Genomic DNA, 13,961 nt, shown 5'->3' with positions numbered 1-13,961 from the left:
ACCAATTAGAATGTAGAGTAGGACTTAGGCTCAATGGTTAAGAGAAGCAATGGTCCCTCTTTCTCTAGACTTGTCAAGATATTTTGACTTAATTGTTCAGTTCCAACTGAGTTGCTCTTGAGAGGCATCTTGTAACCTTGAAGAAAGCCAGCCTACCAAGGAATCTGGCCCATAAAGGAAGGCAAGGCAGAGAGAATCAGAGGCATGGAGCCCTGATTAAACTCTTTTGAAAGGCTTCCCTAACTTCTCAGCCACCTGAACCAATAAATTCTCTTCATGATTTCTCTTACTTGCAACCCAAAGCATCCTCCCCGGTACATTGGGAAGGCGGCATTATGGTGAACATGGCAAGTTACACTTGTGCACATTTGCTCATGTGTATGCACGTGTGCATACACACACACAAACACACACAGCCTGAATCTTACTCGGGGAGGGGGAAAACCTCACACACAGCTCTCATTCCTGGGGTGGTGGCAACATCTGGTTTTACAAAATTACACACTTCCAAGCTTTTGGTAACAATTACCCAGACATGGAACTGAAGTCTTTTGATGAGCAGTAACTGACGTCTGTACCAAAAATGACGTCCAGTGTTAACCTCACTCCTTGAGGATGTCTCAGACTGCAGCCACCGGCGATAAACGGTACATTTTTTTTCTCTAAAAACATTCATATATTGGAGTTCCCATTGTGGCTCAGTGGTAACAAACCCAACTAGTATCTTTGAGGATGTGGGTTCGATCCCTGGCCTCGATCAGCATGTTAAAGATCTGGTGTTGCTGTGAGCTGTGGTGTGGGTCGCAGATGCATCTTGGATCCCAAGTTGCTGTGGCTGTGGTGTAGGCCGACAGCTGCAGCTCTGATTCGACCCCTAGCCTGGGTACTTCCATATGTGGCGAGTGCGGCCTTAAAAGACAAAAAAAAAAAAAAAAAAAAACCTATAAATAAATAAATGAATAAATAAAAATCATATATTGTTTGTGACCCTGTAGTAGTATTTGAGATAATAAAATCAGCTTTTACCTGAATGTGAAGTTTGTATTTTCAACATTTTTCTTAGAAGGCGAAGTGGGGCTTAAATACTTGGAAGGCAATATCGACTTTTTCTTGACTAGTCCCAGGCCTTGACCTTATTTACAACATTAAGATTTTCCAACCTGATGTTCCCTTGCTTTCTGGGCAAGCGTCCCTGAGTATCCTCTCCGGGGCCAAGCTCCTTGAGAGCTGGGACCACATCTTGTGCCTCTTTCATAACCCGTGTCCTCCTCATGCTGAGAGGGATTCCAGAGCTTCCCAAAAGCTGGTGGATGGCCCATGGAAATTTCCACAGCAGCTGCTTGGTCCCAGCCCCTCCACCTGAGCCCTGGCCTGCAAGCCCTCCCAGCCCAAGGACACTGAGCCTGGCTCCAGGTCAGGCCTGAGGTCTATTTATGACTCTTTATCTCAGGAGGAGTGCCTGGGCCCCTTGCACTCAAGAAACCTCCTCCTCTTCTCACCAGTCAACACGCGTCCCTGTCTAGAGGACAGGAAAGCAGTGCGGCAAGAAACATACTCTCTGATGGATGGCCCCAGTGTCTCCCCACCTATGGCTTATTCTTCTCATTTGGGGGCCCAGATCCTTCCATGGGAACAAAGACAACCTCTGACAGTCAAATAAAATATCTTGGAAATTCCTGTTGTGGCTCAGCAGTAATGACCCAGACTAGTACCCATGAGGATGCGGGTTCGATCCCTGGCCTCGCTCAGTGGGTCGGGGATCTGGCATTGCTGTGGCTGTGGCTGTGGCTGTGGCTCTGGTCAGCAGCTGTAGCTCTGATTTGACCCCTAGCCTGAGAACTTCCATATGCCTCAGGTGAGGCCCTAAAAAGCAAAAAGCAAAAAACAAACAAATTTTATGAACACTGATGAGCTTATTAATGAGTTTGTTTCTCACATGCTTCCCCTCACCAAGGAAAATTTGTCTCCCAAGCAGGAGGAACATCTTCCCCACTCCCACCAGGGAGCTCAGCTCATGGGCAGAACAAGTTATTGATTGACTCCCAGATCCCTGTGGGAGCCGCTCAGGGAAGAGCTGAGCCCACAAGGGACCAGGAGCACACGGTGCCTGAGGAATGATGCTGCTTCCAGCCCCATGGCCTTGCTCTCCCCTCCCGGGCACGGAGGCAGGGACCAGGAGCCAGAGAACCTGAGATCAGAGCCGCTCTACCGTGACACCAGGTCCCTGAGGTACCTCACGTAACCTCTCTGGGCCTCAGGGTTCTAAGGTGCCAAATACCTGAACTACCTACTTAATTCTTAATTTAATTTTATATTATCACCATTATTTTTTTAGCAGTGGCCACGTTTGGTGTGTGACTCAGATGTCAGGTGAAACCTCTCTAGAGAGTATTGGTTCCAGGGTCCATGCCACAGCCTGGGGGAGCCTAAAGCCCTCCCGCTAAGGCTTGGCCACATCCCGGGAAGTGGGAGGAGGCTCATGTGCACAGTCACCTCTGGCCCCAAGGCCCTGCCACTGCTGAGTGCCAGCAGTTTGTGGACTGTCTGCCACCTGCGTGCTGTCCCGTCCCAGGCTGTGCAAACCCCTTTAACAAGGGGACTGGACAGGATCTACATAACTCCAGATTAAATGTTAGACACCTCTGTCCTCGGAAGTTCTTTAGCTGTCCCATCCTATGGGGACTCTGTCAGCTGGCCATCTCCCTCACGGTCCCACTTAGTGGCTTTTTCGTCTCCTCGCCTTCTTGTCTCTCCTCCTAGCCTTTCCCTTTCCGACTGCCTCCGGAACTCCAAATTCTCCTCACTGTATTCGGGAGAGTCGTTTATTTCTCTCCCATTCCTTCTGCCAAACTCAAGCATTCAGACCTTGTTGAGGTGGGAGATCAGCCCTTCCAGGCGGCAAGATCCACCTTTTGGTGTACCAGGCTGTTGTGGCTGTAAAGTTGTCCCCCCTCCTTCAGTCTCCTTAAATTGTGATGCGGTTTCCGCTAAATTCTTTCTATTTTTATTTTTATTTTTATTTTGTTTTTTAGGGCTGTGCCTGCAGCATATGGAGGTTCCCAGGCTAGGGAACAAATCGGAACTTCAGCTGCTGGCCTACACCACAGCCAGAGCAACGTGGCATCCCAGCTGCGTCTGAGACCTATACTGCAGCTCATGGCAACGCCAGATCCGTAACCCACCGAGCACGTCCAGGGATCAAACCTGCAACCTCATGGTTCCTAGTCATATTCGTCTCCGCTGCACCACGATGGGAACTCCAGGTTTCTGCTAAATTCTTGCTGAAACAACAATTCCATTCCTTAGAATGCAGAGAAAACGAAGAGGAGCAGCATTTTGGATCTAATTCTGCACAAACAGGCCAGTCTGCCCAGAACTTGAAAATCAGAGACAGCTCAGCGCCACTCAGGAGTCTGGATAGCTGGGAAGGGCTTGCTGGACCGTCTAGTGTGCAACAAGACTCAGGAAGGAGACTCTCAAGGTATTTGGAGAAAAGGTAGGTGTGACTGATCTTGTGATACAAGAATCAAAGAGCTCAAGCAGGACCAAGTGAGTTTCTAAATTGCTAATGATCCCATAGAGGGAAAAGACAAAAGCAGTTCCACGGTCAAGGACACCTGCAGGTAGGTGAATGGGGCAGCAGGGTATTCCTTCCCGCACATCCTTGTCACGTGACTTCCAAGCTCCTAGGAGTCTCCTCCACTCCGCTTTCGAGGCTGACCCGCCAGGCACACAGATCTCTGCTCGCGCTCCCTCATTGGCTGGAACCCAAACACACGGCCACGCCCACCTGTGGGGGAACCTGGGGAGTGAAGTCTAGGGGCGCGCTCAGAAGGAAGGGAAGCTGTCCTGCAGCTGGATGTCTCTGCCACACACTCCGTCAGCGTTCCTTATTAAGAATGGAAAATTGAGGAACAATCTCGACATGAGACACTGAAGCTCGAGTACCCAAGGAGGTTGTAAGACCTCAGCACCCTGATGCCCCAAAAGAGCTCAGTCAGATGTTCTGACCTGGATGAATTATCCCCCAGGGTACTGAGGGGGCTCACAGACAAGCTCACATCATCTTTGGGAGACTGTGACAAACCCAAGTGTCGCTGGAAGCCAAAGACGCAGGCGCTGTCATCCTGATTTTCATCAAGACTAAAACCTAGGAATCTCAAAAGTATCCGGCGGTGAACTTGACATTAATATGGGATGAGTGGGAGTTCCCTTTGTGACTCAGGGGTTAAGGAATCCAACTAGGAACCATGAGGTTGCAGGTTCGATCCCTGGCCTCGCTCAGTGGGTTAAGGATCTGACATTGCCCTGAGCTGTGGCAGATGCGGTTTGGATCTGGCGTTGCTGTGGCTGTGGTGTAGGCCAGCAGCTGCAGCTCCAATTCAACCCCTAGCCTGGGAACCTCCATGTGCTGCAGGTGTGGTCCTAGAAAAAGACAAAAAAAAAAAAAGATATATATATATATTTATATTTATATATATGGGATGGGATGAGTGGCTACAGATTATCAAATGGCTGGTTTCAAACATTTAGAAGTAAAGTGTTGACCCAGTAAGAAGAGCCAACATGTGGTCCAGGCTAACTTCATTTTCTTTAACAAAGAATTGTTGTTAACAATATTCTTATCCTTAAGCTTAATAACACTTCCTCAGGAAGTTAGTGCTACGGAATCAAGTAAATTATGAGCAAAGTTATTTTGTACAAAAAAATGTTGTCACCACTTTATTTATAGTAGCAAAAAATTAGATACAACTTAAAAGTACTGCAGTAGGGGAATGGTTATATAAATTACTCATTATTAATACCATGAACTATTATGTAGGCTTCAAAACTGTTTTTGGAGAATGTTTAATGTAACGAGAAAACACATATGAAATGCTGTCAATGAAAAAGTCAGTACGCAGGTATCAGAGAATGTATGCCCTTAGTGATGTGTAAAACATCAGCACAGAGTTCCCGTTGTGGCTCATTGGGTTAGGGACTCAATACTGTCTCTGTGAGGATGCAGGTTCAATCCCTGGCCTCGCTCAGTGGGTTAAAGATCTGGTGTTGTCCAAGCTCCAGCGTAGGCTCAGATCCGGTGTTGCTGTGGCTGTGGTGTAGGTCGGCAGTTGTGGCTCCACTTTGCCCCCTAGCCTGGGAGCTTCTGTATGCCTCAGGTGCAGCCCTAAAAAGGAAAAAAAGGAAAAAAAAAATCACAGAAAAAATATGAAAAAAATATGCTGAAATGTTAACAGCAGTCCTCTTAGATGGCAGAGTTATTGGTCACTGTTCATTTCCTCTACATACTTGCCTGCATTTTGCCACAGTGGGCATGTATTACTTCCACTAATAGGGGAAAAAACTTATTTTCTGGAAAAAAAAATCACCCAGCTGGTAGGAGCAGGGCAACCATGCGTATAAATAGGACAGGGCATTTGACAAAATCCTTCAACAGCATTCACTGCACTGATAGATGAAATTGTGACAAAATTCTTAAAAATACAGATGGTTGATGACCACTGAATGACCATCCCCAATTATTTTTGGCCGCGCACACAGCATGCAGAAGTTCCCAGGCCAGGGATCAAACCAGCACCACAGCAGCAACAACACTGGATCCTTAGCCCACTAAGCCACGCGGAAACTCCGACCATCCCACGTCTAGAATTGGGTTTCCGTGGCAGAAGCCGGGCCTGTCGGCTCACTATTTTTACCCTTGTCTCAGGTAAACATCTGTGCTGACCAATACGGTATCCACCAGCCAGTGTGTGACTGATTTGTTTTTAATTAATGAAAATCAAATACTATTGAAAATTCACTTCTGCACTTGCACAGGCCTTGTTTTAAGCGTTCAGCAGGCACGTACAGGGAGCGATGTCTACACTGCATAGCTTAGATGCAGGGCATTCATTGCCAAAGAACATTCTGTTGGAAAATGCTGTTGTAGGGGGAATGATTAGCAGTTTCACAGAGGACCCCCGGCTGAAGGAGAACCAGCCTCCCAGGGGATCACCACCGGCTGGCACATTGAGCCTGGTCTAATCAGATGAACTTGAACAGTTCTAAGCATAACGTCCTCCCTAGGGGCTCCAGACTACGGACATATAGCGGGGGCGGGGGGGGTTGATTTCTGTTGAAGACAAGCTCCATGTATATGAGTGGGGGAGTGCAGCCACCCAAAATAATGAGGTGAATGAATGAGGTATGAGGTTCAGAACAAGAAAGGGGACGTTCCAAGCTACACTGGTCAAACCACACTGAGAATTCAAGTGTTTTTCCTCTGGTGGTGTTTTCATCAGGAGAATCGGCCAGAATGAAGCTGATTAAATAGAAAAGATACTTTCCATCCCTGGAGACTGCTGTTGGTTATAAGCAGCTCACAACTGGGGATTAGCACAGAGCAGGGGAGGGGGAAAAACTGCTATGAACAGTCCAGCCACTACGTTTTAGTAGCTTTATCCCTTGGCTACTCAACAATGACATGCTAAGTCGTACAGGTGATAGGAGGGGTGAGACAGGTGAGAAAGGTGTGAACACGGGGCTGCTGTGGGGAGGGGGGAGGGCAGAGAGAGGCGAGACAGAGAAAAACGGAGAGACTGAGACTATTGCTCTTGAGCAAAAGCAAGAAGCAGTCAAGTGATCTTGAAGGTTTTATAAAAATCCCATGCAGCTTTGTTATCAAGCCACCAGCGGGAAAATTGCCTTCATTGTAGCCACCTAAAATATTCTATTCCATAAACTTGTCTTAAAGAAAATAGTTCTTATATAGGATAAGAACCCCTCTTTTAAAAAGTTGTGTTTTTTTGGAGTTTCCGTCATGGCTCAGGCTGTAATGAACATGACTAGGTATCCATGAGGACGCGGGTTCGATCACTGGCCTCGATCAGTGGGTTAAGAATCCGGCGTTGCCCTGAGCTGTGAGGGAGGTGGCAGACTCGGATCAGATCCTGAGTTGCTGTGGCTGTGGCCTAGGCTGGCAGCTTTAGCTCCAATTCAACTCCTAGCCTGAGAATTTCCAAATGCCCCAGATGCAGCCCTCAAAAAAAAAAAGAGAGAAAAAAATTGTTTTTTTGATAGGATGTGATTTACACAAAATGCAACTACCGTGTGATAGTGGAGTAGGGAGAGCTGTGTTCATTCCGAGTATTTCAGTCCCAAAGGGATGCCGGAGGACTTGAACAAGTCAAGAGGAAACGGAGCAGCCTGGGTCAAGTTTTGGAAACCGTTGACGATACAGAGAACTGAAACTGCAGCGTGTAGACCGGGGAGAAGGGGGAGTCACAGCAACCGGACCTCAGCTCAGGACAAGGAAGGACTTTGCAACCATTTGAGGTGGCACAGGGGCTGCCAGGAGCAGGGCAGCCTGTGAGGAAGGCTGGAGCACAGTCCGGGCAACCCGAGTTTGCATTCTGGTGCTGTCTAGCCAAGGGACCGTGGGCAAGTCTTAGCTCTTTTAAGCTTTTTTTTCACCTGTAAAAGGAGATGATAACTCTCACGGTTACGAGAAGAATTAAGTAAGATTGTGCACGCCCAGGGCTGAGTGCCTGGTACGCGGCAGACTCTCCATCAGGGTGACCTCTTAGCTGCTCTGACTGCTCGTGGTGCCCACGCGCCTCGTTTCTGGATGTTCCAGCAGAACCTGCATGATGACTGATGGGGGAATCAGCACAGAGTTTTCTGCTTGCTAGACGATTCGGATGCATGGTACCAATACTGGCCCCCAGGAACTTAAGAGGTGACATGTGGAAAGGGTTCTGAGGTCAAGTCAGTTGACAGTTGCTGGAATAAGAGCTCCCACTGTGTCTCAGCAAGTTCAGAAACTAACATAGTGTCTATGAGGATACACGGTGGATCCCTAGCCTCGCTCATTGGGTTAAGGATCACTGTTGCTGTGCTTGCTGTGTTAGGGCTGGAGGTAGCTCTGATTTGACCCCCTAGCCTGTGAATTTCCAGAGGCCAGGTACGGCCCTAAAAAGAAGAAAGAAAAAAAGTTGCTGGGATAATCAAAATTCCACAGGTTTCTCGACTCTGTGACGTCTCTGAGCCTTGAATACACTACCCTGAATTTTCAGTCCCCATCACATGTGGCCACAGACCCCCTCTTCATGGAACATCTTTTGATCACATTTTAGGAAATACTGAATTAAATGATTTCTGAGATTCTCTCTGAGTCCAGCACCTGAAAACGTTGTGAATTTCAAATGCAGTGATGTTTACAGCTACTGTTTATTGAGCATGTACGATGAGCCAGGCGCCGTTTGAGCCCTCGAGATGCCTGTCACCCAATGCACACAGCAACCCTCTGACACGTCATCATCCCCTGTTGACGGTGGAGACAACCGAGACGCAGAGAGGGTAAGCCACTTGCCCAGGTCCACACAGCTAACACAGGGTAGAATAGGAACACGACTTGCCTGCTTTTCCAAGCTCTGCTCTTCACTGCTGGACCACCCATATTTTAGCAAAAAGTGCTGACTTTTATGTGTATCAGTGGGTTGCCTAAAGATGAGGACGAATCTTTAGGGAAATAAAAAAAGTGTGAGGGAATGAACACAGTCCAGCAGCCCAGAGACTCGGCACTCGAAGGCTTGTCCTACAAATGGAGCTCTCGTTGCCCTTTTCTTTCCATTTTTTTTTTTTTGTAAATTTATTTTTTCTTTTCTCTTTTTAGGGTCGCACCTGCGGCATATGGAGGTTCCCAGGCTAGGGGTAAAATCGGAGCTGCAGCTGCTGGCCTACAGCTTATGGCAACATGGAATCCTAAACCCACTGAGCAAGTCCAGGGATGGAACCTGCATCCTCCTGGATGCTTGTCAGAGTTGTTTCTGCTGAGCCATGATGGGAACTCCTCATGCCCTTTCCTTCCTTCCTTGGGGCCGGTCCTGGCGCATATGGAAGTTCCCGGCTAGCTGTTGAATCAGAGCTGTAGCCGCTGGCCTACACCACAGCCACAGCAATGCCAGATCCGAGCCACGACTGGGACCTCCACCACAGCCCAGGGCAACACAGGATCCCTAACCAAATGAGCAAGGCCAGGGATCACACTGGCAACGTCATGGATACTAGTCAGGTTCATTACTGCTGAGCCACAGTGGGAACTCCTCATGCCCTTTCTACTGACCAGGGGGCGAGCCAGCAGCTCATGCCTAGTTGCTTTAGGCTTATTGGGGCCACTCGCTAACAGGAAGCGAGGGGATCACCTGTTAAATAACCAGAGGGCTCTCTTTGCCTTTGCTGGAGGTTCCCATGGCTGAGGAAAATGAGGCCCTTCGCACACGCCCTTGACCTCCACCTCCACCCGAGAGGAGATAAACGGGGAAGGGGACTCGCATGCTTGGCGGCCCCACTCTCTTCTCTCACCCCACTCGCCCCTTCTCTGTGAAAACTACACGCTGCTCATCAGTAAGGCGAGCGGGGGTGGGGTGGGGGGGTGGGGCTTGCTCGCCGGGGGGGGGTTCCCCTTGCTTGTGGGGGGGCCCCTTGCTCTCAGGCAACGGCAGTGAGAAGGAACACGTCCAGGGTAAAGCTGAGACCTGCAAACCAGCTTCTGGAGGTCAAGGGACTGTTCATTCCCGAGCGTGTCAACCCCTGCCGTGGGGTCAGCTGCTGGCCTGGGCCTGTTACCGAATCAGACCCAGGGCTGCCCCGGCTCCTTGGCTCCTACAGGCAAGGACTTGGCCAGAGACCCTGCAGTAACCCAGGGCTGCGGGCTGAACTTGCCACCCCTGGGCTTGAGGGCCTCCCAGGGCTCCTGGCGGAATCTGCTGCCCTCCTGTGGCCATCCTGGCTCAGTGCTCACAGGAGGGGAAACACGGCGAACGCTGCCCTCTAGCGGCCAGCAGGGGACGTGGTTGAAGGATGATTGCATGGAAAGCCAGCAGGTGAAGGCCACAGACTTCCTGGGGGTGTCGGGAGGGGCACGAGGGCAGGGGGCCGATGCTCCTCCACCTTTCTGGTCCCAGGAGCCTTTTCACTCGTAAAAATGATCGAGGACCCCCAAACATCTTTTGTTATGTGGATTAATTTTCTCCTCTTTAGAGATTATAGCTGAGAATGGTTTTTTGTTGGTTTGGTTTTTGGTCTTTTTAGGGCCACACCCACAGCATATGGAGGTTCCCAGGCTAGGGGTCGAATCAGAGCTACAGCTGCCGGCCTGAGCTACAGCCACTGCAATTCGGGAACCGAGCCACAGCTGCGACCTACACCAGAGGTCACGGCAATGCTGGATCCTTAACCCACAGAGGGAGGCCAGGGATTCAGCCCGCAACATCACAGTTCCTAATTGGATTCGTTTCCGCTGTGCCACGATGGGAACCCCTGAGAATGTTTTTCTAAATAATGGAGTTCCCTGGCTGCTCAGTGGGTTAAGGACCTGGCACTGCTGGAACCCGCACCATAGGTCACAGTTGTGATGTTGCCCTGCAGCTGCAGCTCTGATTGGACCCCTAGCCTGTGAATTTCCTTATGTTTCTGTTGGGTCCTAAAAAGAAAAGTGGTAAACTATACATGAATATTACAAAAGAAAAGAGTGCAATCCCCTTTACAATAAGATCAACAAAATTTAGGAATAAACTTATTGTAGGAGGCAAAATTCTAAAACATTGCTGGCAGAATTTATAGTCCCTAACGCATGGAAAGCTATGTTCATGGACTGGAAGACTTAATATTGTTATGATCTCAGGACAACTCAAAGGGAGCTATAGACTCATTGCAATCCCCAACCAAACCCCTAGGACATTTTCTGCAGAAATAGAAATAAACATCATGAAGTCCATGTGGTATTTCAAGCGACCCCGAAGAGCCATAACAATCTTGAAAAAGAACAAAGTCGGAGGCCTCATACTTGCTGATTTCCAAACTTACTAAAAGGCTACAAACCTTCTGTGCATCACTGTGCATGCTGATGGATGTTAAACAGTCTTATTGTGGGGATCATGTCACAATACTACTGTTAAAAAAGAGACAATGGGCCCCAAAGAGAGTCACTTGTGCTAAGCCCATGTCACCAAACCCAGACTTAACACTTAACCTAATTTTCCGGAACTGTATCCTGAAACAGTCAGTCTGCAATTTCCTGGTTGGCCCTAGCCAGGTAGACCCCTGCCATCTCCCAAAGGAAGGTGACCTTGCCTGAAACAATCCGCTCTTTGTGATTAACTTCCTTGTCCTGCCCCCTCCTGCCTGTCAAAGTCTCCCTTCTGTACAGTGATTTGGAGCTCCAGCAATTCTGCTGGATGGGCTGCAGCACCATTCAAGACCCATTGAGTAAAGCTAATTAGGGCTTGATCTTTACTCAGCTGAGGTTTGTGTTTTAACCATACGCACATCACACCACTATGTTGCATATCTGAAACTAACATCAGGTTAGGAGTCAGTTATATCTCAATTTGAAAAAATACAATTGCCAAAAAAAAAAAGTTGGGAGGCTGAAAGATAAATTCTAGAGTATGGGACGGGAGGAGAGGCAAGGAGAGGGCCCAAGAGAATAGTGTCGAGAAAATAAGGAACACTTTGAGAGATCTGCCAGCAGTCTCGAAAAAAAAAAAAAAAAAATCAAAAAAAAGAGAATGAAGAAAATAAGAGAACATTTCCATTGTCTAACCCAAGACACAACTACTCATGCTGAACGGAGTTCAAGTCATGGCTCAGCGGTGATGAATCTGACACTAGTATCCATGAGGGTTCAATCCCTGGCCACACTCAGGGGGTTGGAGATCTGGCGTTGCTGTGAGCTGTGGTGTAGGTTGCAGATGCTGCTCAGATCCAGTGGCGCTGTGGCTGCGGCATAGGCCGGCAGCTGCAGTTTTGATTCGACCCTGAGCCTGGGAACTTCCATATGCTGGACCTGTGGCCCTAAAAAGCCAATACATACATACAAACATACATACATACAATTTAAAAAATATTCATGCTGAATGACACAAGGAATGCTGAGCAGGATGGAGGAGAGAAAATTAAATCCCCACCCCCAGTAAGTCATCTGCATGTACACTCTTTCAGGTCAAGTTGGGTTGAACTGATCAGAGGTTTGGGGGGTTCCTGGGTGAGGTAACATCCCAGAGTGTGGCCGTGGGTCTCCCACTGGCTCTTCCCAATTCCCTCATCGGTTAGATGCCAAACTCTTCCCCAGGTATTACTATTCTACCTCCTAGTGGATGAGGGTTAAAGGCATTAACACACCAACTCGTTTAGCAAGCTCTGGGTAAGGGGTTGCAGCTGTCCCCATCTCTCTCCAAAACACCCACCGCCACAGCCTCGGGGTCCTTCCAGAAGTGCCTCCCGATGCCCAGCCTCAACCCAGATCTCCTGCGTGTCCCCAGGAAGCTCCTCCAACTGCCTCAAAGCCCTCTGGCCACGCACTCATTCAAAAGTGTCTGGAAATCTCACTTCTACCCTTCATCTTTCCCTGGCAGCTGGAAGAAAGGCCCTTTCTTCTGGCAGCTGAGCCCCGGACCGGCCCTCCCCATTCAGCCCACATAAACAACCCTGAGTGGCTGAATCACAGATCGTGGGACAGTTTGTCAGCTTGCAGCGCCCGTAGGCTGTGCTGTGAGGCAGGGAACTGGCCCCTGGCAGGGGCTGTAGAACTGTACCACATCCTTCATGACTGCAGGCCGCTGGCAGGTGCTCTGTGACGCGGCAGGTGGCAGGAAGGATGACTTCACGACTCTGCTGCAAGTCCACTTCCGTCACTCTGTGGCCTGTTCTAACTCCAGGATAACAACTTACCTCAATCCCTGGCTGTCGTCTGTCAGGCTCACTTCCACCCCCTCTGAAGACAACCCACTCATGGCCGGCACTATCCTTCATGACCTCGTCTTCTCGTGCTGTTTTGGTAAATTCGAGATCGACATCAGTGAACCGGAAGACACACCGTAACCATGTACCTCCTCATCCTCTTAAGAGGGCTGTAGGGTCACTTGAAATAAAGGCATTTCCCCGTCTCCCTTGTAGCAAGGTGTGGCCACGTGACTCATGGCCCATTGGATACAAGCAGAAATGCTGTTGCTCTCGGAGCAGCAGCGCTGGCTGATGGCTGGGAGCGAGATCTTCGCTCTCTGCTCAGGAACTGACCCTGGGCAGCCTGGATGAAAACTGGGAATCCTAGCCCCCAGACCAGCTGGCAGCTGAAAGCAGAACTGCCCAGATTCTTGCTCCTTGTTGAAAGCGAGAATGTTTCAAGGAGGCGAAGACTGTAAAAACAGGTGCAAAGTCTCTCGTTAGATACAGCACAACGTGGAGGAGCGTAGCTTACACAGAGAAGGAGCACACAGAGACGTCAGAAGCAAAGACGTAACACACAGAGGTGTGCTGGTTGTGGGCATCCCCCTTAATGAGGAGAGCACCAGAGCGGGGATTGAAATCACTTCTATAGGACAGTTCTTCCGGGTCTTTGTTTTCCTTTGACCAGTCCTCTTCTTTTATTTCTCACACCTGACCAGACCCAGAGCCCTCCCTGATGTGCGTGGGCCTCTTTCGGCCACGATGGATTCCAGAGCAAAGGGTTCTAGGACGGTATCTGGACTTACTAGGGCCTGAGTTTTGGACCCCCTAGGAGTCTTTCTGCACATGTGTAATTGGGGAGGTCTCCTGGACCTCAGGAATGATGGAAGTGGTCATCTTTTTTTTTTTCTTCTCCAGCAGAGCTCAGCTCCTGCCGTTAACTTTCTCCTTAAGGTGTCAAAGAGAAGCAAAGCCCAATTTACTCAGTCTGACAAGTCCCAGGTGTTCTCAGCCCAGGGGCCCACGTACCTCCTGCCTCACTGTGGGCAGCTTTAAGAGAAGAAATGCGTCCTTTTCTTGCTCTCCATTCATGCCAGATGAAGTGTGGACTTGATGGCTAGAGCCTGGCAGCCAATTTAGACCATGAGGTAAAAGCCACATGCTGAGGATATTAAACAAGAAGACAGAATGCTGACCCCTGACACCACGAGCTATCATGACCTCCCTGAGCTGCTCTTTGTGGGAAAATAATATCC

At 49.1% G+C, this 13,961-nt stretch overlaps 1 protein-coding gene across 1 annotated transcript in view; it reads right to left on the bottom strand.

Annotated features, from left to right (window-relative positions):
• LOC146398834 (uncharacterized) overlaps window positions 1-13,347 on the bottom strand; it is a 29,554-nt gene extending 16,207 nt beyond the window's left edge. Inside the window, exon 1 of the mRNA XM_084979301.1 lies at window positions 12,712-13,347. The gene's annotated coding sequence lies outside the window, so the exon portion shown is untranslated. The remainder of the gene's footprint in view (window positions 1-12,711) is intronic.
• Window positions 13,348-13,961: the final 614 nt, after the last annotated feature.

Source organism: Sus scrofa, chromosome 10, assembly GCF_054392235.1.
Source record: "Sus scrofa isolate SSC_HxYL_T2T_F1_AM1 chromosome 10, Sscrofa_HxYL_maternal_Yorkshire_Landrace_v2.0, whole genome shotgun sequence".
NCBI lineage: Eukaryota > Metazoa > Chordata > Mammalia > Artiodactyla > Suidae > Sus > Sus scrofa.
The sequence above is the reverse complement of the archived record's forward strand: the minus strand, read 5'-3'. Positions and strand labels throughout refer to the sequence as shown.